Source organism: Lissotriton helveticus, chromosome 1_2 (assembly GCF_964261635.1).
Source record: "Lissotriton helveticus chromosome 1_2, aLisHel1.1, whole genome shotgun sequence".
NCBI lineage: Eukaryota > Metazoa > Chordata > Amphibia > Caudata > Salamandridae > Lissotriton > Lissotriton helveticus.
This window is the reverse complement of record NC_136058.1, coordinates 407733639-407757375: the sequence shown is the minus strand read 5'-3', so window position 1 is coordinate 407757375 and position 23737 is coordinate 407733639. Positions and strand designations below refer to the sequence as shown.

At 50.0% G+C, this 23737-nt stretch overlaps 1 protein-coding gene across 1 annotated transcript in view; it reads left to right on the top strand.

Moving 5' to 3' along the window:
- The window catches only part of LOC144804659 (uncharacterized), a 186696-nt gene that overhangs the window by 148679 nt on the left and 14280 nt on the right, over positions 1–23737 (top strand). The gene's annotated exons all lie outside the window — the stretch shown is intronic.

Genomic DNA, 23737 nt, shown 5'->3' with positions numbered 1-23737 from the left:
TGTTATGTTATTATTCTAGTAGTTGCAGCTATTCTAACAAAGTACCTTTTATGTTATGTTATGTTATATACACATGTAGCACGCAGGGATACTCGTGAGTGTCCCGGCGCGATGCCAGAGGGGTATAAGGAGAGGCTAACAAACAAAGAAGTGAGTCTTAAGTTTCCTTTTGAACACAGCTGTGTTCTGAATGGACCGCAAAGCAAGGAGGAGGGCATTCCAGGCTGCGCTAGCCTTCACCACAAAAGAGCTACCGCCCACCCTCTGAAGCTTAAAGCATGGAACCCGAGCCAGGCACAGGGACATAGATCGGAGCGCACGCGACGGAAAGTAGAAGGAGAAGCGCCTCTGAAGATAGAGGGGGCCAAAGCCATGGAGAGCACGGTGGGCCAAAACCAAAGATTTGAACCTGACCCTGTCATCGACAGGAAGCCAGTGAAGAGATCGTAACTGGAGACTCACACTGTTCCTCACCAAAATGCCCAATAGTAGTCTGGCGGCCGCATTCTGGACCACCTGGAGCTTTTTAAGCAGGTAGCCAGGGGTGCCAGCATAGAGGGCATTGGCGTAATCCAAGCGAGATAAAATCAGGGCACATGTAACAGTTTCTCTTGCCGCTTGAGGGAGAAGTGGAAAGAAAGTCCTCAGAGTCTTAAGGAGGACGAAACAACATCCTTCCAGTTTCTTGATGTGAGTTGTAAAAGAAAGACTCTCGTCAAACCACACTCCCAGATTTTTGGCGGGCTGTCCCGACGAGAGGGGAAGAGGGGAGTCAGGTGGCCACAGGTGCTCGCGGAAGTCAGCAGGAAACTTGCCATAAAGCAAGATCTCAGATTTTTGTTCGTTGCACTTAAGCTGTGCATCGGCCAGCCATTTAAAGATGGAAACTAGGTACTGTTGCGCCGCTGAAACGGAGTCTGATGTTTTGTACCAGGTAAACAGCAGCTGTGTATCGCCCGCATAGGCCATCACCTTAGCCCCAAGCTCCTCTGCCAGATATATCAGTGGCATAACATAAATTTTAAAGAGGAGCGGGCTAAGGGAGGAACCCTGCGGGACTCCAGTGGTGACCAGCTGAGGGGAGGAGGAAAAAGGGGGGAGCCAAATCTGCTCGACCCGCTCCCAATAAAGTGTATCTTACTGCAAGGATACTGCACAGTTCCTGCAGCAGTAGTCCATTAACTATTTATGTAGAAACAGGAAGCACAACATGTCTACCGGAGATTTCTTTAGGTCAGAAATAGTATGTTAGAAATGGGGTTACCAATTCTACGGGGGGTAGCATGGAGCAGAGTTTGCAGGCCAAGCTCCTGAGGACATGTGTGAAGCATCCACGCAGTATGCACAGATGACACACCAGGCACACCACAAAAGAGACACAACACCGCTTCTGGTTGGAAAAAGAATAACTTTTGTATTAGGTCCAACCTGCAAAGGTAAAACTCAGTAATGCACAGTAATCACAATAGGGCGCCAACGGGCGCCAGGGCAATGGATACCAGGGGGATTATTTACAGGGAAAATGGGCAAAGCAAGAAAAGGGTGAGTCCATTAGATTCCAGGCTGAAATAAAAAGAACGTTATCAATTGGCATGAAACATAGGGTCAGTCTTGCAGGGCAAACACAGGCATTAATCCTTGGCATCACCTTAGCAGTAGGCTGTAAATATAAAATAAAACATTAGGAATAAACGCAGCTTGACTTGTATTAGCACCTCCTGCAAAAGGGAACAACAGGCACGCAATACTACCATCAGGCCTAGGCAGGCAGAATCACCTTTAACATGGGGCACCAACTTAACATCTGGCATCACCCTTAAGAAAAGCACATTAGGTACATCAGTGGTAACAGGGAAACCCTAGGCATCAAAACCTTAGGCAGGACCTTCTGCAAATAAACGTCATAGCCTGACCTCCACTTTCGGCATGGGATCAGGCAAACTCTTTACTGCAGGCACAACCCTATCCCGGGGCGTAAAGCATTGAGGCATTTCCAACATAGCCCCCTTCCTAACAGGTCGGGTGTCCTACATGGGGTGGCCCTTAAATTATTAATGCCCCTATTCGCTGCCATTACCCTCTGTCCAGCGGGGCAGTGGTGCAAAGGCAGTCCTATGGTGGTGGCACGAGTGAGTCCCTCTTCTGGGGCTCCCTGAATACACAATGGTCCCCGGGGGCTGGCACCGACCCTGTGCCCGACACCCCCCCACACAACAGTCTAATGGAGCCCCCACTCACCGGGCTCCTGATGACCTTGCGGGGTTTTGCTGGGCTCTCCTCAGAGCATGAGAGCCCCGGGGCAGCTCCTGGGATCTATGCGGGCTACACGGGGCCCGCGAGGCCTCACTCAGGCCCCCGCAGCACAGCGCTGGACTCGCGGCAGCACTCAGGGCTCTCTATCCACCGCGGGGGCCCGACAGCACTTCGGCTTCTTCCGGCGGTTTCCTCTTGTGGGGCACAGACCGGCGGGGTGGGCTCCCGCTCGGGTCGCTCTCCACCGGGCTTCCTTTGAGACTCCGGGAGCCCTGCAACGTCTCCGCTCCCTTCCGGCTTTACTCGGATTCCCCCGCCATCACGGGGACCTGCCAATCTGTGTGCGGTGGCTGGGGGGCGTGGCCGGTGACATCACCAGCACCCCCAGCCACGTGATGCCGCCCGTCCCAGCTTCTGCGAGGCCCAGCGCGGCTACCTCAATGCTGCGGCGGCCCTCTCCTGGCTCCAGGGGCCGCCGCGAGGGTCCAGTCACTAGCGGAACTTCCTTGATTAGCGACCCCGAGGTCGTGGCGGTGATCCCAGGCATGGCGCTTCTTCAGACGGCCCAAGGGCCGGCGGTGGCGAGTTCAACTTCGGCGCCAGTGCGGGGTAGGCACCCGCTGATTCATTATTTATGAAGCGGGGGTAGTTGATCGCGCCACACGCGGGGTAGTCACCCGCTGAGCTTTTAAGCCCACAGTTCTTCCTGACCCCGGTCTGCGGCGGTGAGTAGGGCCTGCAGCACGACTTGGGCACAGCGCTATGAAGGGGGCAACATCGCTTAGAAGGGCAGCAAGGCAGTCCCGGTCATGGCGCTCCGGGACATAGCGCTTCCACACACACACCGCTTAGGATTGTGGCGCTTAGGGGGCAGACAGCTACTCCAGCCCCAGCACTTGGAGGCTCAATGCTGCTTGCAGTCCCAGGCAGTATAGCGCTTGACAGGTGCACCACAGGCAGCAACTCTCTCGGCCCACAACGCTTCTTCTAGGCACGGCGCTTTAGGATTGTAGCGCAAGGGGGGCAGACAGTCCCAGCAGAAAGCCCCAGGGTAACACTCCTCACCTCCTGGGGGGGTCCAAGATGCTCCTTCCATTCTAGGCGCTTCTGGGCGCAGCGCTTTTGTGGTGCAGGGTCAAGGCACTTCAGGGACCTAGGAGGGCCCTCCTTCTTCAGGGGGCTGGAGGACAGAGCAGTAGGCACTACTGGGCCAGGTCAACAGCCAGTGGGGGCTTCATCTAAACAGGGCGGTAGGCTGACACCATCCTCCACTGCAGGGGAGCCCTCCTCCTGAACAGCAGCCTGAACTCCTGAAGTGGGGCTTCCACTAGCACTGGGGACAGTAGAGGGGTGATAGATGGTTGCAGGGTCCAGCACACAGGCCCAAGTGGCGGTCTCCCCTGGCAGCAGGTCCCCTCACATTCCTGTCCCAGCTCTGTCTCTGCACAGGGTGGCACATCCCCCTTATTTATAACCCCCTCACCCTACCTACAAGACAATGTCAGAACCTTCTAGAATTCTCAGGCAAACTGGTTTAAACTAGCTCAGGGGGAGGAGTAGAGCACCCTGGGTGCCAGGCTTTCCCTCCAAAAGCAGGGATGGCTGGGTACCTAACAACTAGACTGCTAACCTACTGCAGTCAGGTGGCACAACGCACAGCCATGGCATCCATCTTAAATGCGACATTTCATCAGGGTATATTTTACACAATGGGGGGAAAATACGTGCACACCATTGCATCACATTATCACATTAACATGGCGTCTCACACCACACATGGCCTTTACAGTAACCTTTACCATGGGGGAGACATCCTTAAATTAGGGGGGCGAAAAGCGAACATTTTTGGGGGAAAAGAGCCAAGTCCAACATAGTAACAGCTAGGTAGGTATGATGTAAAACAAACTGGTAAGTGAGGTTTTAAATAAATGTTGAAACAACAGAAGTGAGACAATGGTACATGTTATGAAAAAATGGTTGAATAATATACAGTTCTGTGCGGTGTGTCATTATTTGTTCTTGTCTTCCAGTCTATTGGGATTTTACAAACTAATTTTGAGCATGGAGCTTCCACGTATCTCTGAAACAGGCAGTTCCGAACATGGTAACAGAGAACGTTGAAAGATTTGAGTCTGGACGCTGGTAGATGGTTTTAAAGATTGGAGTCTGGATTGGGCTACCAAGTGCTGGTAGATCGATTGGTAGCTCCTGGAGGGTGTTTAGTTGGTCTGTGTGTTGGCACAGCTATCCAGGAGGTGTAAGAAATGTCAGCAATTTGCAGAGGGCTTGCTGAGGACTAAGACCGCAAAACTTCATGCAATATTGACTTGAGGGTGTATGTCTGGGCAGGATTAATTCGATTCTTATTGCAAAATGTACGACCGTGCCCAAAGAGCATTGATATTACCAAGGATCAAAATCTTCTGTTACAACAGGTAGAGAAAGTCAATGTACCTCGAGGTTCTTGAAAAGCTCTCTGCACTGTACTGGTACAATCAGTATGTTTACTATTTGCCATTTTCAAGGGGATGTTCAGAAAGAGTGGTTGAATTCATCCTTGGAATTGTATTTCTAGCTTCAGCTCTTGTAGTCTTGCAGTATGTGGTGGATGCGGTAGAACTGTCTCAATTTTCCACGGAGCTTAGAAAATCCAGATTGCCCTTCATCTCACAGCTTGAGCCCTGTGGCTTGACCAGTCGAATTGCGATAAAGAAGTTGACCTAGGCCAGTTGTACCTCACCCGACCTTTGAACTGCCTGGAAGGAAGATCTGCACAAGGCACCGCTGACAGAAGTCCTTGCTGGCGGTGGCCTCAAAGCAGTGAGAGACCCACAAACCACACGATCCTTCAAGCCCAGCTGGCCACCGTCACCAAAGCAACAACAAACTTGATCCAGGGCCCGGGAGCTGTAGTAACACGTTACCAGCAGAGCGTACGTTTGACACAGTGATCATAGCACTGGGGGTACCAAGAATTGACTGATAGAATTAAAACAGGCAGACAAAGTACAAGCTAACAGAACATCACATCAGCGGAATAAGAATGTTGTCAAGTCGTTCCTGGAGCCACTATGACTTTAATGAGGGAAGGGTTGAGTCGAGGGACACAAAGAAGAAATTCAGTTTGTGATACCTGCACTCACTGAAGGTCCTCCACCCTCATCCAGCCCTCTGGAAGCGAGGGCAATAGTTGAAACCTCATATCACTGAAGGTCCTCCACCCCCATCCAACCCTCTGGAAGCAAGGACAATAGGTGAAACCTCATATCACTGAAGGTCCTCCACCCTCATCCAGCCCTCTGGAAGCGAGGGCAATAGTTGGAACCTCATATCACTGAAGGTCCTCCACCCTCATCCAGCCCTCTGGAAGCGAGGACAATAGTTGAAACCTCATATCACTAAAGGTCCTCCCCCCTCATCCAACCCTCTGGAAGCGAGGACAATAGGTGATGCCTCAGGTCACTGAAGGTCCTTCACCCTCATCCAGCCCTCTGGAAGCGAGGACAATAGGTGAAACCTCATATCACTGAAGGTACTCCACCCTCATCCAACCCTCTGGAAGCAAGGACAATAGGTGAAACCTCATATCACTGAAGGTCCTTCACCCTCATCCGGCCCTCTGGAAGCGAGGACAATAGTTGAAACCTCATATCACTGAAGGTCCTCCACCCTCATCCAACCCTCTGGAAGCGAGGACAATAGGTGATGCCTCAGGTCACTGAAGGTCCTTCACCCTCATCCAGCCCTCTGGAAGCAAGGACAATAGTTGAAACCTCATATCACTGAAGGTCCTCCATCCCCATCCAGCCCTCTGGAAGCGAGGGCAATAGGTGAAACCTCATATCACTGAAGGTCCTCCACCCTCATCCAACCCTCTGGAAGCGAGGGCAATAGGTGAAACCTCAGGTCACTGAAGGTCCTTCACCCTCATCCAACCCTCTGGAAGCGAGGACAATAGTTGAAACCTCATATCACTGAAGGTCCTCTACTCTCATCCAGCCCTCTGGAAGCGAGGACAATAGTTGAAACCTCATATCACTGAAGGTCCTCCACCCCCATCCAACCCTCTGGAAGCAAGGACAATAGGTGAAACCTCATATCACTGAAGGTCCTTCACCCTCATCCAGCCCTCTGGAAGCGAGGACAATAGTTGAAACCTCATATCACTGAAGGTCCTCCACCCTCATCCAACCCTCTGGAAGCGAGGACAATAGGTGATGCCTCAGGTCACTGAAGGTCCTTCACCCTCATCCAGCCCTCTGGAAGCAAGGACAATAGTTGAAACCTCAGGACACTGAAGGTCCTCCACCCCCATCCAGCCATCTGGAAGCGAGAACAATAGGTGAAACCTCATATCACTGAAGGTACTCCACCCTCATCCAACCCTCTGGAAGCAAGGACAATAGGTGAAACCTCATATCACTGAAGGTCCTTCACCCTCATCCAGCCCTCTGGAAGCGAGGACAATAGTTGAAACCTCATATCACTGAAGGTCCTCCACCCTCATCCAACCCTCTGGAAGCGAGGACAATAGCTGATGCCTCAGGTCACTGAAGGTCCTTCACCCTCATCCAGCCCTCTGGAAGCAAGGACAATAGTTGAAACCTCAGGTCACTGAAGGTCCTCCACCCCCATCCAGCCATCTGGAAGCGAGGACAATAGGTGAAACCTCATATCACTGAAGGTCCTTCACCCTCATCCAACCCTCTGGAAGCAAGGACAATAGTTGAAACCTCAGGTCACTGAAGGTCCTTCACCATCATCCAACCCTCTGTAAGCGAGGGCAATAGTTGAAACCTCATATCACTGAAGGTCCTTCACCCTCATCCAGCCCTCTGGAAGCGAGGGCAATAGGTGAAACCTCATATCACTGAAGGTCCTCCACCCCCATCCAGCCCTCTGGAAGCAAGGACAATAGTTGAAACCTCATATCACTGAAGGTCCTTCACCCTCATCCAGCCCTCTGGAAGCGAGGGCAATAGGTGAAACCTCATATCACTGAAGGTCCTTCACCCTCATCCAGCCCTCTGGAAGCAAGGACAATAGTTGAAACCTCATATCACTGAAGGTCCTTCACCCTCATCCAACCCTCTGTAAGCGAGGACAAGAGGTGAAGCCTCAGTTCACTGAAGGTTTCCACCCCTATCCAGCCCTCTGGAAGTGAGGAATATGATTTAGGACCCAGGCGATGGGTCTTAGACTTCATGTAGGAGTATTGTGCGGGCACTAACACGTCTTACAAACCCCCTGTGTACTTTTTAAGGCATCTGATGATTGAGACAGAGGAGTTTAAAGTTGACCCCCTCAACTCTTTTAGGAGTGGGTAGTAGTTTTGTTGAATCCTTCCAGTAATCCTGTTGTAAATCTCAAGAAGACCAAAAGTTTTTTGTATTTGAGGAAGAAATCAGACCTCGCTGTCAAATGTACTTCCAAGTTTTTTAACTTAGTCAGGCTCAACTGGTGTGGGACAAAGCTCTGGCTTTCCTGTGAGAGTCCTCTAGCTATGAGAAGAACTTCAGTATGAACTCTATTCATATTTATACATTTAGTAGTCATCAGGAAGTAAATGACTGTCAAGCACACCCTCAGACGGCTGATGGAATTGTCAGAATCCCTGTTCAGCCTAAGGAACAGCTGTGTGTCATCAGCAAAGGATAATACTTTCAGACCAAAGGAGAGGACTAACCCCTCAGTGGCGCCACATCTGGTTTAAAGAGAAAGGATGAGATATCATATCCTTTGGGTTCCTCCATAAACTATTGCCAGAGCAGTAGCAGTAGAACAAGCAAGCAGAAGAACAACAGTGTTGGAACACCCTCGCTGAAGAAGCAGAACGATTGTAGAGCTGCCCTTGGTGCCTCCAACCGAAGGACATTCAAAACGAGAAGTAATTGTTCAACAGTGTCTAAAGTGGCCGTCGGATCTAGAAGGTTCAGGCCGGCCTGATGGTTATCATCTTGACTCATTTGAAGCACCTCCTGTAAAGTTAAAAAAACTGTGCCGTGCAGGGGACGGGCTGTAATCATGGGTGTTATCCAAATAAGAGCACAGTTCCCTAGACTTTTATGACCTGATTTAGAGTTTGGGTACTCCTTTGCAAACACGAAAGAATAAACTGCCTGGATGGCAGACATTAAGGGTTTTAAGCTTCCTCTGACAGCCAATACAGTAGGGCTCGTCAAAGGAGGGGTATTACACTGCCCACCTTATTTACGGTGGGTGATGTACTGTCCTCTTTAGGTCTCGCCTAGCGATGCAGCATATTTCTGCTCACTTGGCGAGATCTATTGTCGTCGATTTCTTTGTGGAAGAGGTACAGGAGATGTGCACGAGCCCGGACAGCTGCTTCCATTTACCAGCTTGTGAACGGACAGCATTCCATTTGTCGCTCTTTGTTGTAGTGTGGCGTGGTTAGGATTGTAGCTCCTTCCCCAAGCCGTTACCCGTAGCTTCTGGTTTACTGCTGAAGCTACATGTTGGCATCCTGCCCTCCTGCCCTCTAATGCTGGTACACAGTACATTTGCATAACAAACATTTTTATAAGATATGTGCAAAACGATGCATCTTTTTTAAGTCTGGTTTAGGACTGATTTAGATGCCAGGCAGCGCCTCAAAAGGGAAGACCACGGTGCAGTTAAAAACGGGTACAAAACTAATCTAATAGTGAAAGTAATACCATATAATGTGCCTACTGAGGACGCAGTAAGTGTATTGGGTGCAGTTGTTTGTCGTCTTTTGTTTACTTCCCCTGCCCCTGTGAGAGGGTTCGCTCTCGTGCTCCCTATAACCTAGGATTTCCTTTGCTAAATGAAGTGTTGTGCAGGAGAGAAGGTCATATTACCAATAAAACTTAAAACAATGAAAGCATATATAACAAGAAACCCAAACGACGCAATGTTGAACGTGGAGTAAACTGTGCAACACAGATGTGTGTGTGGTACACGGTGTGTGTTTAGTGCTGCAAAACAGGCACCTCACCCCCAGGTAGAAGCAGGTACACAGAAGGATGCAGACAGGCAGTCACCAGCTAGCAGTGTTCTAAACAGGACTGCCCGCTTTATCACCCTTGCCCTCCCGGTATGCTATAATAGATTAGTAGAGTGCATACATATTTTCATTTGTTTAATTTTATTGTGTAAATTTGAGTATATATACATGCATATACCATCTGTAGGTATGTTTAACATGTGATGGTTAATTATGACATATGACTTGTGTGTGCCACACATCTAATTCACTTTTTCACACACATTCGTAGTAGCGGCCACGCCTTCCTTTTCTGCACACACCGCTTCATATTGAAGTTAGCGGCCATGCTTTTGTTTTATCCTGCTGGGCTCGCCACAAAGAGCTTTTCACACCTACCTCCCGGTCACAAACGCTATCTTACAGGAAGAACAGCTGTCGGTAAAGACAAAGTAACTGGCACAGGATCATCTGATAACATATAATAATATATCTACTTTGGACTGTTTTCCTTTTCTTAAATGTGCTTAATAGTTAAATACCTTTTGATTCTATTTTCATTTAACATTTACTTTTTATTTTACCTTAAATACGCTCAAGTTTACATGTATTATTTAAAAAAAACACATAATCAAACCAAACCTCACATGTTATAGTTAGGTTATTATTATTAAATTTCTTTATTCGGTATTTCAAGATAGAAATCCATAAAAGCATTTTTATACACATTTTACCATTAAAAATAGAAGGAAAATACACCTTTTAAAAATTGAAGTTTTACAATAAAATTTTGAAAAAGGGTACTTAAAAAATAGTTCAGTTCTGTTTATATTTGATAAAGTTTGTTGTGTTAACAGTTTCCTCACAGATTATTTCTATGTTTAAAAACACATTTTAAATAGTTAACCATACGGTAGCAAGTAGCTTCAGAGTCCAGAAATTGAAGGCGTAGCATTGCAGGGCGACACTGTCTTAGGTCCCACAATTTCAGCAATGGTGCCAACCAAATTTTGCGATGGACATGATAGTACTTGCAGAACAATACTGTATGCATAGTAGTCTGTACAGATGTATCATCGCAAGGACAATGGTCTAACGTTTGTTTCCAGGTGTTTCTCATGGGGAAGGCTACTAACCGATGGAAGAGATTTAATCTGAATCTGGTTAGTAAGAAACGATCAAAAATACCAATTTCAAGCGTTAGGTAAGGCTGAATTATAGGAACAGAATGGACCATGATTGCATGGTGGACCGAAGGTTTCCTTATTTCGCTTGTAAGTCTTAGTCCATCAAGATTGCTCAGGGCCATTTCTTTCAAGTCCTTCTTGGTTATTTCACAGATCTTTTCTGGCGTTATGTAATAGTCCTCTAGGCCTAGATCCGTGAAAAAGTTTCTGATGTAGGCGAGCCATTTTATTTTTCCAGAATGGTCTAGTGACATTGAGTCCGCCACAATCCCTTTAGTTAACAGGTTTTTCTCTGAGGTCCATATACGCCGCCATAATAACAAAGGTTGGATTTTTGCCAGGTCCTCAATGTGCGGTATACCTAATTCAATGTGGGAAGCATAAGTGGAGATTCGCCTTGGTGCCACCAGAAGAAATCTTAAGAAGGAATTTGTTGCCACCTGTAGAGTGCTAACGTCGACATGCCCCCAAACCCCAGCCCCGTACAGGGCTACTGTCTGGCACTTCGCATTATAAATTTTCAATAGTTCCACAGGCGGCCGTTTGCCCAGTTTTTGTGAAAAGGACATCAGAGCGGCTATTGCCCACTTGAAGGAATGCTTTCTAGACTCAACTGCCGCTTTCCAATTCAATTTATCGTCTATCGTAATACCTAAGTTGGGGTACTGGGCCGTCAGTTCGAGATTTTGGTTATTGAGGGATATATCCCTAAACCCTTTTTTCCCTTTACCTGCCACCATTACAAAGGTCTTCTTAATATTAATGTGGAGGTCAAGGGTGCCCATGAAATCCGCATACCTGGTTAGTGCTGTTTGTAGCTCACGTGGGGTACGGGCCAGGATGACGGTGTCGTCTGCGTAGAGCAGGGCGGGAATCAGGCGTTGTCTTACTCGGGGGTGGTCTTGAGCCCCCTTCAGAAGCTCCGTCTCCAGGCTGTTTGTATATAAGGAGAATAAGAAGGGGGCCAAGACACATTCCTGCCTGACTCCGTGCTCTACTCCGAAGGATGCAGTCAACTCGCCCCTGACACCGTAACGTACTCTTGCGGAAGCCTTGTAGTATAGTTCTCTTAAAAAGTCTAGAAGTGAGGGATCCGCGCCCATTTGTGACAAGACTGACCATCATTTTGAATGGGACACGCAGTCAAATGCTGCGGACAGGTCCACATACACCATATATAGTTTGTCTTTCTTTGCATGGATGTATTTTCCCACAATTATTGATAGGTTTAAAGCCTGCTCCACCGTACCAAAACCCTCTCGGAAGCCAAATTGTAAATCGGACAGTATCCCCCTATCCTCTGCCCATTGTTGGAGACGCTCAAGAATGACCCTACCGGCTACCTTGCCCACTGAATCCAACAGTGAGATGGGGTGGTAGCAGGTAGGGTCCTGACGGTCTCCTTTTTTGAAAATCGGGACCATAACTGACTTGGTCCAAGATTCCAGAAGTCCCTTTTTTGCGGCTGCTGTACACACCCTGGTCAATATGGGGGCCCAAAGGTCCGGATTATATTTAAAAATGTCTGCTGGGACTCCATCGGGGCCCGGGGCTTTTCCATTTTTACTTAGGTTTAGGGCCATAAGAACTTCGGAGATATCGAATTCTATTAGGATGGGGTAAGCGACAGCTGGATGAGTTATTTCTTCGTTTTCAAGAAACATTTGTTTCTTAAAAATTCTTAAAAAATGAGAAACCCATGCTCCTTCTTCTATGGCCACTTCTATTTTTGGGAGGTCATCGTCAGCTAAGAAGGGGGATTTTACTACTCGCCAGAATTCCTCCATATTTTTGTATAGGGCACTTTAATGTAGTTCGTCCCACAAGGCATGCTTTAATTCGGCCTTTCTCTGCTTTCGGGCAGACAGATATTTTTTTCTCAGTCTGGTGATTAGCTGTGGGTCTCTATTTTCATTCTTCAGGGCCACTTTAAGCTTGGTATGTGCCGAGGTGCAGCTATGATTAAACCAGCCTCTCTTGTTTAGAGTTTCTGCCTTTGATTTTTTTGTTAAAAGGCCCTTGATGACAGTTAAGATTTTGGAGAAGTTACTCATGACTTCCTCCTCTATCGTGGTTAGATCAAGGCATTTTAAGATATGGGGGTATTCTGCTTTGATCACCTCTTCGGTGATTTACCCGGGATTTATCTTCCCCCATTTTAGAGTATAACCATTTACCTGAGCCAGTTGTAGATTGTTCCGATTCAAAGCTTTTGCTATTGTTGACTCAAGGGATTGTTGGTGTAGTAAGTTAAATTCTATCTTGATAACAGAGTGATCGCTTAAAGTGTTTAATAGAACCTCAACGTGCTTAATCCTATTTGACAGCCCATCTGATATGAGGATGTAGTCGACAGTAGACTGGCGACCCCTCCCTACATACCTAGGTTCTAGTTTTCCTGTTTTTGGGTTTAGGTAGTTAGCTATTATAAGACCCAGGTCTGACAGAAGGTCATTCATGGCTATGCCCGATTTTGTATGACAAAAATGGGTAAGGGGGATATCCAATTAATTAACCATTTCACTTCAGTTTTTAATAGAGTAAGGACACGGATGCAGGTTGAAGTCCCCTCCCCATAAAAAGAAAACAAACCCCCTCCCTCCTTTCGTCTGTCTAAAGTTAGTGAGTTTTTCATTTAGATTTAGTATTACTCTCAAAAATTCTCCTTCCTCCAAGTTATTATAAAAGTTAACAAGTAGGACAGTCTCATTTTTGGGTAGAAAGAGGGAGAGAAGCTGGAAATTTACATCCAGTTCAAGAGTAGTAATTTTTATTTGTTTTATGGTATTCGCTATATAGATGGTTAATCCCCCCTTTGCTCTGCCCATGGTCCCAGCCAAGGCTGGAGAAAAGAACGTTCTGAAACCCAGGAGGTGTAGTTCCGTTAGTGACCATGTCTCCTGGAGACATACAATTTGATGACTGTCTAGGAAACTTATAGCTGTGCCGTCCTCGATCTTGGGGCGGAGGCCGGCAATGTTCCAGGACACAAAACTCAAAGTTTGGGGATCCCTTTTTGGAGTTTGAGTTATTTGGGGTCTGGTATTACCCTCTGATTCCTTTTTTTTGGGGCTGAGATGATTTTCAGCCTGTGGTGGTCAATCTACTACCTCCAGACCACTGTATCTATTCGTTATTGGGATGCCGCTCCAGCCCTCCCAAGATGGTGGTTCTCTATAGGGATCCCTATGGTATGGTCCTCCCCAGTCGTCCCTTTCTCTACCCCGATGTCGAGGGCCTACTGTTTGCCAGGGTCCATCGTAATGATAACCATTACTATGTCTTGGGGGGTAGAAGAAGGAAAGGCGCTTTGTTCCTATAGTGCCAGTTGGGGTCGGGTGGTCCCAGGAACAAATGTGATCAACCAATCTAGGATCATCAAAGGTGATAAGGACACAATCCCCCTGTATCATTTTTTTACCATGCCCTACCCAGGGGGCTCTTCTTACCATTAGGATCTTGGTTGAGTAATAGGGAGGAGGTGGGCGATTTGCGCTTAGCCAATGTTGGACCTTATTTTTTAGCGACCAGGTTGCTTCATTAGTATGATCTACCAATTCTGGTACGCCTGTCATTACCACTATGAAACGACTGGCTTCCGGTGGGAGATTAACAGAAAATCTTCCATCGGGGGGTCTTCTATCCCACTCTCTGTTAGACTGTGTAGCTGGTGTTTTTGGGCCCATATTATTGTGTGCCAAATTTGTGTTTGTGGTGTTAATGTTAATCGGGGTGTTACTTAGGGTATTTTCTGATGTCTTTTTTTTTGTCAGAATCTGGTGGGCTGGTTTAGCTACCGGGGGGATAGGTTGTTTATTTTGTACGGTGGTGGTTGTAGGTAACTGATTACCTCCCCCTGTCTTTTGTACCCCCTGATGTGTTTTAGTTTTTACAGAGGCTGTCAAATCTGCCAATGTCTTTTCTATTTGTCCCTGTCTCATTTCTAGTGGTTTGAATAGTTGTTTAAAAAGGTCTCCAATTTTAGTTAATAGTCGGGCATTGCAGTCAGAGTTACCACCTGCATCCTTACCTAATGAGAGGTCAGTTATGATTTCCCCAGTAGTGGGTGGCGGGGTGTCATGTAGTGTTTGGTGAACAATCACATTACAAGTTTCCTGATTTCGTCTCGGTGGGGTAAGGGTTCGGGTCTCTCTTGTCTTATTAGGGCCCTTATCTAGTTTTTTTGTTTTTCGATTGTTTGTGGCTGTAGGTTTTTTCTTTCTTATTGCACCCTCCCTCCTCCCTCTTGACTGTCTTATTTCCTCTGGGGTAGGATGGATCACTAAATCTGGGGTTTTTTCTAAGTCCAGGGAGAGTTGTGAGTCAGAAAGCTGTGAGACTGATAGATCAACCGTGGTTGGAAGGCTATGCCTTTGGCCACAGGCTTCACTCAGTCCAAGGTCCCTACGTTGATCCGGTGATCGTGCATCTGCCAAATGTCCCATAGAGGACCTTTTGGCTTTTGCTAAATCTTGGGACACTCTACGTTCTATCAAGGAAATACTTTGATCTATAAAAGTATTCGCTCTGGTGATAAAATTATCGATAGGGCCGGTGATTTGCCCGTCCTTAGCGGCAGTTTTACTTCTACTTCCTCGTGTAGACATGATGGACGTGTGAGTACTGTCTCACTTACAAAGAAGAGGGTGAGCGTGTGGAAATACAGGCAGAAACCCAGGGTTGGTATGGGACAACTGCCGAAAATATCAAAGATTATAAGTTACGGCTTAGGCGATCGAGCTTTTTAGGGGGGTGGCCCAGCCCAGTCTATAACAGTCTCTAACGGCCTCAAACGGCCCGCCCTTTGCCCGGGCTTCGCTCTGCGCTTTGTTCCGCACGCGTCCGGCGTGCGCGGGGGTTGGACTGGTTATGTACGTGTGCGCTGTGGGCGTGGCTTACAGGGAGAGCGGGCCAGGTGTCAGCTATTGGCCACGCAGGGACTCCTGGTAGATGGAGTCCCTGCCGTCACGCTCGCAGCCCTGTTTCGCTGCCACAGACCCCGCTGAGTGCCCTTGTGATGCGGGACCCGCAAAGCGGGTTCGGCGAACAGTGTCTGTGGGCTCAGGAGGCAAAGCAGAGCAGGTTGGTCGCAGCACAAAGTCCTGTGGTCCGCTTAATCCAGGATGCAAATAAAGGAGAATCCCACCAGGGCAGGAAGGAAGGGCTGATTTTCAGTCAGCCGGTGCGCTGTGGGCGTGGCTTACAGGGAGAGCGGGCCAGGTGTCAGCTATTGGCCACGCAGGGACTCCTGGTAGATGTAGTCCATGCCGTCACGCTCGCAGCCCTGTTTCGCTGCCACAGACCCCGCTGAGTGCCCTTGTGATGCGGGACCCGCGAAGCGGGTCCAGCGAACAGTGTCCGTGGGCTCAGGAGGCAAAGCAGAGCAGGGTGGTCGCAGCACATAGTCCTGTGGTCCGCTTAATCCAGGATGCAAATTAAGGAGAATCCCACCAGGGCAGGAAGGAAGGGCTGATTTTCAGTCAGCTGGTGCGCTGTGGGCGTGGCTTACAGGGAGAGCGGACCAGGTGTCAGCTATTGGCCACGCAGGGACTCCTGGTAGATGGAGTCCCTGCCGTCACGCTCTCAGCCCTGTTTCGCTGCCACAGACCCCGCTGAGTGCCCTTGTGATGCGGGACCTGCGAAGCGGGTCCGGCGAACAGTGTCCGTGGGCTCAGGAGGCAAAGCAGAGCAGGTTGGTCGCAGCACATAGTCCTGTGGTCCACTTAATCCAGTTAGGTAAAATACTTTGCTATTTGCAATGCCCATAGCTCTAACTCGTGAAAATGCAAAAACCTATTGCATTGCAAATGCTTGTTTTTGTTAGGCAACTCCAGGTAAAATTTGGTAGCGATGAACAGAAAAGAAAATATTGATCCACACTCCCAGTGAAAAAACTCCCAGTGTGTTTTTCAGAAACAAACTCCGACTTTGTAAACATTTGGTGGATTGCCATCAAAATCGAATGTGGGCGTCCACCACATTTTTATGCTCTTAAAAGAACCCCTGTCAATGTACAAAGGTGACGAAGTTTCAACTGGACTAGTCAGGCCTTTCGTTCTGTGGTGAACCAAATACCAAAACTGCCTCAGCATTAAAAGAAGCGTAAGTGCTACTGAGCTTTCAAGATACTGGTAGCAAAGGCCCATTGAAGTGGACTCCGTAGACGGCATTGACTCAGTTTAGGTTCATGTCCCATTGAGTACCGTGACGCTATGAGACCAATTGGGGTCTTAATTAGTCTAATCCTGCGCTATCTCTTGATGTGATACTAAACCCTAGTTCTTGATAAACTTGACATAGAGGGAAATAGCATTTACAATGCACCATTTACCACGCAAGCCTTTTCCCCGCATGCCTTTACAACAAAATGCCAAGTATATATATCAGATGTGTGTGTATATATCACCTACAGGCGGTTGCCAATAGGTAGTTCTAGTTAGGATTTAGTTTAAATAGGAAGAGCGTTTTTTGATTTGCCAATAACTTTGGTGTCATTTGATGTATCCTTGTGAAATTTTTAAAAGTAGTTTGCAACTCATTTTATCTGCTATCTTTTTTCGGGGTGATCTGTCAAGCGGGGGCTTAGAAAAAAGGGGGGGGTCCCAAAACGCTTTTTCCCTGTGTTAATTTCCATAGGAAATTTAGACATGGCTACAGCCCTGACCTGCTTATCAGAATGACACCAGATTTGGCAGGAAAACGGATATTGATTCTGGGAAGTGCCTTTTTGTGATTTCTTTAAATCTGTACAGTAGTTGCAGAGTTATTTAAAGAAATACCTTGGGACACGGAGGACCCCCAACACCTCCCAATCTCGTGCTGTGATCTGATTGGCTACCAACACTTCAAACCAGGTAGTGTTGGAAGCCATCTTGTGGCTCTGCTTGAATCAAGTCACAGAAAAAAACATTTAAAAAAAGAAAATGGTGTCGGGTAGAAACACCCTGACTCCACTGGGTCTCTTTGAGGGAGTCCCACAAGGACCTCACATGATCAAAAAAGCATTACATTTTTTTATTTCAGCAGGATCCGTGGACCCTGCCAAATTTTTTGTTGTTAAACCAAGCGTGGTCTCCTGTGTTGGGCCCAGGTGGCCAGGTCCTGAGGGCATTTCTAAAAATAATAGAGTGAGGGGCACACAGGTCCCCTCCATCAATCAATCAATCAATCAATCAAGACATTTATATCGCGCCCTACTCATCCGGAGGGTCTCAAGGCGCATGGGGGGGGGTCTGCTACTGCTCGAACAGCCAGGTCTTGAGCTGCTTCCTGAAGGCGAGGTGGTCTTGGGTCAGGCGGAGGCGGGTCGGGAGGGCGTTCCAGGTCTTGGCGGCCAGGTAGGAGAAGGACCTTCCTCCTGTGGTGGCTCTTCGGATGCGGGGGACGGTGGCGAGGGCGTGGCTGGTCGATCGGAGATGGCGGGTGGGAGCGTAGAAGTTGAGGCGGCTGTTGAGGTAGCCCGGGCCTTGGTTGTGTAGGGCTTTGTGTGCGTGGGTGAGGAGACGGAAGGTGATTCTTTTGTTGACCGGGAGCCAGTGCAGGTCTCTCAGGTGTCTGGAGATGTGGCCGTGTCTGGGGATGTCGAGGATGAGTCTCGCCGAGGCGTTCTGGATTCGCTGGAGTCTCTTCTGGAGCTTGGCGGTTGTTCCGGCGTAGAGGGCGTTGCCGTAGTCCAGACGGCTGGTGACGAGGGACTGGGTGACCGTCTTCCTGCTCTCGGTGGGGATCCACCGGAAGATCTTGCGTAGCATGCGCAGGATGTTGAAACAAGATGAGGAGACGGCGTTGACTTGTCTGGTCATGGAGAGGGAGGAGTCCAGGATGAAGCCCAGGTTGCGTGCGTGATCTGTCGGTTTGCGTGCGGTGCCCAGGGCGGGGGGCCACCAGGAGTCGTCCCAGGCGGAGGGTGAGGGGCCCAGGATGAGGACTTCCGTCTTGTCTGAGTTCAGTTTCAGGCGGCTGGTCATCATCCACTCGGCTACGTCTTTCATCCTTTCGTGCAGGTTGGCTCTGGCGGTGGCGGGGTCGTTGGTAAGGGAGAGGATCAGCTGTGTGTCATCGGCGTAGGAGATGATGTTGAGGTGGTGTTGGCGTGCGATGGCCGCAAGGGAGCTCATGTAGACATTGAAGAGGGTGGGGCTGAGCGAGGAGCCGCAGATGACTTCGGTGGCTTCTGATCTGAACGTGGTAGGCGGACTCTCTGTGTCCTTCCAGCGAGGAAGGAGATGGTCCACTCCAGTGCCTTCTCCTGGATACCGATGTTGCTGAGGCGCTGCACTAGGGTGCGGTGGCAGACAGTGTTGAATGCTGCGGAGAGGTCTAGGAGGATGAGGGCCGCTGTTTCTCCTTTGTCAAGCAGGGCTCGGATGTCATCGGTGGCGGCGATGAGGGCGGTCTCGGTGCTGTGGTTGGCCCTGAAGCCCGACTGTGAAGGGTCGAGGGATCCGTTCGTCTCGAGGAAGGCGGCCAGCTGCTTGTTGACTGTCTTCTCGATGACTTTGGCTGGAAACGGGAGGAGCGAGATGGGGCGGTAATTCTTGAGGTCGGTGGGGTCTGCCGTAGGTTTCTTTAGTAGAGCGCTGAGTTCGGCGTGCTTCCAGCTCTCGGGGAAGGTGGCGGTGTTGAAGGAGGTGTTGATGATGTCCCGCAGGTGGGGTGCGATGACGGCGTCGGCTTTGTTGAAGACGTGGTGAGGGCAGGGGTCGGTCGGAGATCCGGAGTGGATCGAGTTCATCATGCGGATGGTGTCTTCGGTGCTGATAGGGGTCCAGGCGTTGAGGATGGTGGTGGGGGGCGATGGTGCAGATGTGGGGAGCGTTGGTTGTGAGCTGAAGCTGTTGTGTATGTCCGCGATCTTGTTGTGGAAGTAGGAGGCGAGGGAGTTGCAGAGGTCTTGCGATGGGGTGACGTCGTTGTTTCCGGCGTTGGGGTTGGAGAGCTCTTTCACGATGATGAAGAGTCCCTTGCTGTTGTGTGCGTTGTTGTCCAGCCGCTCCTTGAATGCTGTTTTCTTGGTGGCGCGGATCAGTTGATGGTGCTTTCGGGTGGCGAGCTTGAGGTTGGTCATGTTGTCTGGTGTAGGGTCTCTTCTCCATGCTTTCTCGAGGACTCGGCAGTTCTTCTTGGAGCTCTTGAGTTCGTCGGTGAACCATGGGGCCTTCTTGCTGCCGAGTCTGCTGGGCGGGGTCCTCAGGGGGGCGAGGTCGTCTGCGCAGCTGCTGATCCACTTCGAGAGGTTCTCGGCTGCCTGGCTGGGGTTCGCAGAGCTGGCGGGAGGGTGCTGGCTCAGGGATGCGGCGAGCTGGTCGGCAGTGATCTTGTTCCAGCTTCTTCGTGCAACCTGTTGCTGGCGGTGGTGGATCGTGGCTCTTCTGAAGCTGAAGTGGACGCAGCTGTGGTCCGTCCAGTGGAGCCCAGTGGCGTGGCTGAAGGCGATGTCTTTGCTGGATGAGAAGACGGCGTCGAGTGTGTGTCCGGCGAGGTGGGTGGGGGTGGTCACCAGCTGCTTGAGTCCCAGGTTGGCGAGGTTGTCGAGCAGAGAGGTGGTGTTGCGGTCGTTGTTGTCCTCCAGGTGGAAGTTGAGGTCCCCGAGGAGGATGTAGTTAGCGGAGGGGAGGGCGTGCGAGCTGATGAAGTCGGCGATGTCTTCGCTGAATTGTGTGCGTGGTCCCAGGGGTCTGTAGATGAAGGTGCCTCTGAGGGTGGTATTGGGGTCGGTGTGGATCTGGAAGTGCAGGTGTTCGGCGGCTGTGATGGTGTTGTCGGTGTTGGTCGTGACGCGGATGGTGTTCTTGTGGACGATGGCGATGCCTCCTCCAATCTGTTTGACGCGGTCCCTCCGGGTGATCTTATGTCCGTCCGGGATGGCGATGGCGATGTCGGGCGCTGAGGAGGAGTTCATCCAGGTTTCCGTGAGGAATGCGACGTCTGGGGATGTGGTGTCGAGGAGGTCCCAGAGTTGGACGGCGTGTCTGTGGACGGAGCGGGTGTTGAGCAGGATGCACTTCAGTTGGCTGCTGCTGGTGTTCGGCTTGGAGGGGGCGGGAGCCTTGCAGGTCTGGATGCAGGTGAACTTGCAGTAGTGGCAGCTGAAGGGTCCGTGGGTGCGTCTGGGGGTGGCTTGGTAGCATTCCGGGACTCGGCCGGTGTTGAGTGCGATGAGGGTGGCGGCGTCGTACGTCTGGCGGGTGTGCTGGGGTCCGCGGGGGCCAGGGGTTCCGGCGCTGGGCGCGGTCCAGGCGCGGACGGGCGCAGACGGGCTTACCTTTGGCGTGCCTTCGGCACACAATTGGCGCGCCCGCTGCGCATGTACGCTGCGTGTCTGCACGGTCGCCATATATGGCGAAGTGTCAGGGAGGGAGGAGCTGGGAGGCGGGGAGCGGGGAGGGTAGACAAAGGAAAGAGGGCATGGCCGCTGGCACGGCGGCGGGAAGCGGGGAGCGGGGCGGGGGGGGCACAGGGGAACACGGGGACACAAACTAATGCAAGGAATACCCAAAAGGACAACACAGGCTCAGGGGGAGAGAATTACAGTAAAGTGGCAACAGTGGCGAGAAAAAAGAAATACAAATAGCGCGGCAGTCAGCAGAGAAGAGGCAGCAGGCTCAGCGAGGCTGAGTCGAGCAGGGGGGCACACGCAGAGGCGGCAGGCTCAGCGAGGCTGAGTCAAGCAGGGGGGCACACGCAGCAGCTGGTGGCCGTGCGGTGCGGGGGTGTCCTGGGAGCAGGTCACACTCACCCGCACTGCACGGTCGCCATATATGGCCAAGTGTCAGGGAGGGAGGAGCTGGGAAGCGGGGAGCGGGGAGGGTAGACAAAGGAAAGGGGGCGTGGCCGCTGGCACGGCGTCGGGAAGCGGGGAGCGGGGCGGGGGGCACACGGGGACGCAAACTAATGCAAGGAATACCCAAAAGGACAACACAGGCTCAGGGGGAGAGAATTACAGTAAAGTGGCAACAGTGGCGAGAAAAAAGAAATACAAATAGCGCGGCAGTCAGCAGAGAAGAGGCGGCAGGCTCAGCGAGGCTGAGTCGAGCAGGGGGGCACACGCAGAGGCGGCAGGCTCAGCGAGGCTGAGTCGAGCAGGGGGGCACACGCAGCAGCTGGTGGCCATGAGGTGTGGGGGTGTCCTGGGAGCAGGACACCCCATGAAGCTGAATATGAAGCTGAATATTGCCCCAGGGGCCATCACCTACCCGGGGCTTCTTTAAAAATGAAAGTTGGGGAGGCTCGCACAGCAGGGTAGGAAAAATCCGAAAAATTGTACTAGTCCTGCAGGTCTAGTACCTTGGAAAATCCCATCGACCTAACTGTAACCCTCTTGACCTCTGTCTCTGAAAACAGAGCAAAAGTGACAAGGTAACAAGATTTAAAGGCATCTTTATTGCTCATTCCCTTTGTGAGCAATAAAAATGCCTTTAAATCTTGTTATCTTGTCACTTTTGCTCCGTTTTCAAAGACAGAGCACAAAAGTTAGTTTGTCTTCCTACTCGTCAGAAAAGGCGAGTAGGACCTAAAAATAGCTTGTCCTAATCAATTCTCCCTCGCAAATACAAGCGGGCGAATGGATTTGTCGAGCCCTGTACAGCCTCCCCCACTGCCCAGGAACCATTACCTCCCTGGAGGCTCCTTGACTCCCCACCTGCCCCGGTGTCCACCACCTCCCTGGGGCTTTCTCTTTACACAAAGCGGGAGTCGTGCAGACCCCCCTTCCTCCACCCTGGTGGCTGCCACCCTCTCAGGGCTTTAATTTTAAATAATGCGGGGGCCACACAGAACCCCTGCCACCTCCCTGGGCCTTTTGTCAATTTGGATGGGGGGGCCAGCGTGGTCTTCCCGGAGACCCAGGGACCACCTCTCAAGGGCTCTAATTTTAATTGATGTGTGGGGCCCACACAGACCCCCCTGCAACCCCAGGGACTGCCACCTCTTTTTTGTTAAATGTATTGCAGGGGACATATGGCCCCTCTGCAGCCCTGGGGAAAATATGAAGAACTTGCAGCCAATAATGGCCCTGGGCACCCCAGGCCAGACTCCTGCTATTTCCCGGGGTGCCCACCCCTGGAACATATCTGTTTGTTGTGGCTTGGCGGGAGCTATAGCGCTCCGGCCAAGCCACAGCAAACTGTGTTCCACTTCTAGCAAGCAAGAGCAGAAAAAAATGCTCTTGCTTGCTGAACGCGGGGCATTATGGGGCAAGATTCTAGAGTTTAGTGAATATTATTGTATTAGCTCTCAGCTGAGCCTTAGAGCCTGCCCCCTGAGGAGGGTTTTGATATTGGATACTATAATATTCACTGCACTTTAGAATTTTGTCCCATAATGCTTTGCAGGGCCTTTTGGTTGGGATTGTATTTTTGCCCATACCTGTGCTTGGGGTGGTCCTAGGAGGATGGGACCACCACCAAATCATTTCAGCATCGTGTGCTGTTTGTGTTCAAGGATTCTGCTTGGTCCTCTCCCTAGGTTAGGAAGGACCCCAAAATCATCACTTCTCTCACTGCTTGCTGTATTTTCATTTTCACTTTTGTGAGATGATTATATACATTTTAGCATGTAATAATGTTACTAGTCGTTTTCCCAAGGGTATGTGAGGATTCTGTTTTCTTAATTGTGGTGAGATGGAATGGAGTTGCGGAGCAGAATTCACTGAGTTTTTGATCAATTCCACATAATTCGGTGTAGTGGTACTCCGCCAACTACGCCCACTCTTATCTGTGTGTTCATATTTTGTGTGTGTGTTTGTGGACCTGTGCAAACCTTTGTATGTGTATTTCTTTGTAGGTACACCCTTTTCTGCCGTAGAAGATAGAAAGCCTCTTTTAATTAGGTATTCCCCAAGCCTGCCTTACAAATTAAAAAACACATTAAATGACATTAGCACACCCGCAATTTTCTATATATTCACAATCACATTTATCCCAAACACGGATTGTTTTTCCTCCATTCCTACTTCCAAACTAGAGGCGTAGCTTCCATTTGCGCAGCAGGTGCAGTGGCACCAGGGCCCACTGAACTCCTAATTATTGCTGTATTTCACAGTTTAACATGGGTCAAAGAGGGAATTTCTTTCTTGGACTAGAGCCCCTGACACACTGGCTACTGCTGTCACCTAGCTTTGCTGGAGAACAAATGTTATTTGCGAGAGGGATGCTGTATGAAAGAGTAAAGACTCATTGGATATTGTTCTATACGTGAAATACATCAGCTTTAGAGTTGGAAATGATTATCAGCCCGTCAGTGGCAGGAAGTTCCATTGGGGAGCATGGCACTGCTTAACAGGACTGAATGTGAACACAGCTTAGTAGGGGAAGCTGCCCAGCGCATTACC